Consider the following 4,204-nt stretch of genomic DNA (forward strand, 5'->3'; position numbering starts at 1 on the left):
ACGATGGTTAGGCGGTAGTTTATCACAGATGCTATAAACATCTGTACAACCTCCGCCCTCGCTAGCAAGGATAACCTCTTCCCAGACCAGGTCTGGGTTGTGGCCGTCACCTTGCCTGTGACCTCGCTCCAGTTTTTCTCCATCTGGAGATCTGGCCCAAACCAGACTGCGAGCAGTTTAACCGGGCCCTCCGTCCAACGACGCTGATGGGAGGCACCGACTTGCCCCTCCAGGTGCTGAGTTGCAAGCCGACTGATTTACGTGGCTTCTTCACGACTATCTCTTTTCCTGGTTGTGCCGATTCACCTGTGGAATGACCCTCGATATGGTTTCTTTCTAGCAGGTTCTGGCCACACGTCTTCTGGCTTTTCAACCCACGCTGTTGAGTCATATTTAAAACGATATTATCTATTATAGAAATACAACGAATATCAAGGAACACCCGAAAAAAAAAAACAAAAAAAAAAGCGTTCAACTACATAAATACACAAATAACACTAAATTTCGGGAGACAGAGTGTATTATATTGTGGCGAGGTGTGTGCACAATGAGGAATATTTACTGCATTTTTGAGTTTTCAAAAAAAATATTTTTTACAGATGTTCTCTACCTTATAAAAACTATATTAGCTTAGCAAATGACCTCTTAATGCATTAAAAACACTATAACATACTTAGAACATTATTTCAGAAAATTATCTTCGTTCTCTTTGAGCATATAAAAGACAGATTTAGCTGAGGCAAAATGAGTAAGACAAGATAAGGTAAATTTGCCACTCCAGGTCTCCAGAATTACATTTAAAAAAAGAATCATACACATCAATATCCATCCTTAGATATCAGAAAGGTTAGAAATGTGACAAAAATTAAGAATGTCTAGGGCAAATGAAAGAGGATCATTGAAAAATAGCATATATGATATGAAATTAACGAAACTCGACTAAATCAAAAAATTCATCATAAAATATTCTCTATAGCTTCACGATCTTCTAGAGTGGTTCGCTTCCTGATATATTTAGGCACCATGCAGTTAAAAAGAAGAAATTATTGAAATTAGTCATTACTCATTTTGTCCCAATTTAGACAAGTTTTTGAAAATTGAACATTATGAAACTAGACATTAGTGTGGGAAACAAATTGACTTGGAGCCCCACTCCCCCACCACGACCCCAAAAAGAAATGATATTGATTGTTAAACTCCAAAAATCATCCAGATATCTTATTAGCAACCTCAATTACAATCGGGTCAAAGTTGAAGAAAATTTCTTGAATAAAAAGTACCTGATTGCTTCAAACTCATTCAACAACAACTTGCTGACCAATTTTTACTCCCCAAAATGCTGCAACAGTACAAAATAATTATGCAAGACTTGCAATGTTATGGTTTCAAGCAAGTAGGGAGAAAATAACGAGAAATCACAAATAACTCATCTTACTCCAGTTACCAATTTTGCCTCTTACATTCAATTATTTCAAATGTGTTTTGCCTCTACTTTTGGGTGTCCCTTCGTATTTCCTATATTTATTTGTCCTTAACGAAATTCTCATGTAGAATCGACGTGGCATAGTGTGACAAGTCTGGACTTTTGAATTATAAGTATATTCTACACAGTTTCCACCTACTTAAATTTACTCACAAGGCTTTAGTCGAAAATTACGTTATGGGCATACGTGTTATGGGATACTCAGCCGCATTTCACGCTACATCAATGAATAGTCTGTCAGTTCATCAAACAACTGGTCGTTCATACGTCAAAATCGAGGGTGTACCCGTCATATATATGTCATTGTGTGCGCGCGTGTGTGTATACATTATATGTGTGTGTGTGTGTGTGTGTGTATACAATTGGAGGAGACGATACTCAGAAATTAGATTAAAGCAAACAATATTACAAATGTTCTCGTAAATAGGCGATCAAAGTAATGCAAGTGAATCTGTGTGCAAAGTTGCGAGCGTTTGCTTGCATATTGTGGATGTTTACGATAGAGTAATTTCATGTTCTTTGCTTCGTTATTACTCTGATGTCTAAGGCTACGATGAAGCGGTTGTATATGTGCATAAATGGTTTTTATGGTGCGCGCGCGCGGGCGTGTGTTCTGTGCGCATGTTTTGTGTGTTTTGTGTGTTTCTGTATATACGTCTATGTACACGCAGTTGTTTCAATCAACTCGCTCTCTGTCTATCTCTGTCTGTCTGTCAGTTTGTATATTTATACACACGCAAACATACTTTTAGATAGACGCATACATGTATACAAAACATATCTTAAGCAATATAATGCCGAAAAAAAAATACCATTCACTGATTGAAATCTCTATTAATTTATTGGCCAAACCAAAAACAAAATCACTTTAAATAGCAAAAGAAAAGAAGGAAAATGGAAAACAGTTGTAGTATAATATATTTTTACACAAAATATCTTGTAAAATTAATAAATCTTCTCAGAAAGATAATTTCAGATAATCTATAATTTTGTATTCTTTAGTTGTAGTTGTTAGACAAGCGATTTTATCAAAAATGGTTAGAGATGTTATTATGACACTAATTACAGTAATATAATTATAGAGTAATGATATTTGTTCATATATATTTATTATGATATTGTTTCAATAATAATATATAATATTTGGTGTCAACGTTTATTCGTCGTATAGCTATGACCTAGGTCACTAGTCGGTGAGGTACGAAAGAGTTTCATATCTGATAGAATATAGTATATAATACAGGAATGCTAAATATTATTGATTGTCAAAAATCAAAGAATCATATTCTTCTAAGAAAATAACATATGCAGCTCAATAATAAAAATAACTTGCTACTACTACTACTACTACTACTACTATTACTACTACTACTACTGCTGCTGCTGCTGCTGCTACTGCTACTACTGATGCTGCTGCTGCTACTGCTACTACTGCTGCTGCTGCTGCTGCTGATGATGATGATGATATTACTGCTGGCAGAATCGTTAGCACGCCAGGAAAAATGCTTAACGTCATTTCGTCTTTACGTTCCGAGTTCAAATTCCGCCGAGGTCGGCTTTGCATTTCATCCTTTCGGGGTCGATTAAATAAGTACCAGTTGAGCCCTGGGGGCTCGATATAATCCACTAACCCCTCCCTCGAAAATTCTGGCCTTGTGTCAAAATTAGAAACCGTTATTATTATTATTATTATTATTATTATTATTATTATTATTATTATTATTATTGAGTGAGAGGCAGTGCATGCCATCAAAGTGACACTGTGGTAAAATATACGAAACCCAGTATATCCATCATAACTAGCCGTCTGATAAGAGTACACCAGGCACATGCATCACAGCCATAAGTGCGCGACATGGCGATCTCCTATCAAGATAAACTGTGCATGACCTTGCAGATGGGGCCGAATTAGAATTTTCTTCAGGTCGAGTTACCCAATCCGTTTAAAAAGTTTCTGAATAAGGGTTGTTTAAGGATGATGAACGGAACACTCATGTTTCCAGAAGTGAATTATTCAAACCTCAAAGATATTATTATTATTGAGTGAGAGAGAGCAGTGCATGCCATCAAAGTGACACTGGGGTAAAATATACGAAGCCCATTATACCCATCATGACTACCCGTCTGATAAGGGTACACCAGGCACATGCATGACAACCATATGTGCGTGACATGGTGATCTCATATCAAGATAAACAGCGCATGACCTCGCAGATGGGGCCCAGTTAGAATTTTCTTCAGGCCGAGTACCCCATCCCGCTCAAAAGGTCCCTGAATAAGGTTTGTTTAAGGATGTTGAGCAAAACACCCATGTTTCCAAAGGTGAATTATTCAAACCCCAAAGAATTCCTCTCAACATATGGTTATGATGCTCCTCCTCTACTTCTGCTCGTGATCAGAGATCCACATATTGTCAGCCACCAAGGGACATGCTCAACTGGTTAAGGTCAAACAATTGACAAGCAAATCTGTGGTATTAAGCAGAATATTTGCTGTAGCCCATCTTTTATACCAAGACAAAACAGTGTACATGTTAACACTTCCAATCAATTAAGATGAGAAGCCATGAGAGCCACTGCCTGGTACTGCATCCGGGCTATTATTATTATTATTATTATTATTATTATTATTATTATTATTATTATTATTATTATTATTATTGCTATTGTTATTTGTTATTATGTATTTGCTGCGGAGTACATCGGACTTATTTTCAAACGT

This window comes from Octopus bimaculoides, chromosome 5, assembly GCF_046866305.1.
Source record: "Octopus bimaculoides isolate indiv1 chromosome 5, ASM4686630v1, whole genome shotgun sequence".
NCBI classification, from domain to species: domain Eukaryota; kingdom Metazoa; phylum Mollusca; class Cephalopoda; order Octopoda; family Octopodidae; genus Octopus; species Octopus bimaculoides.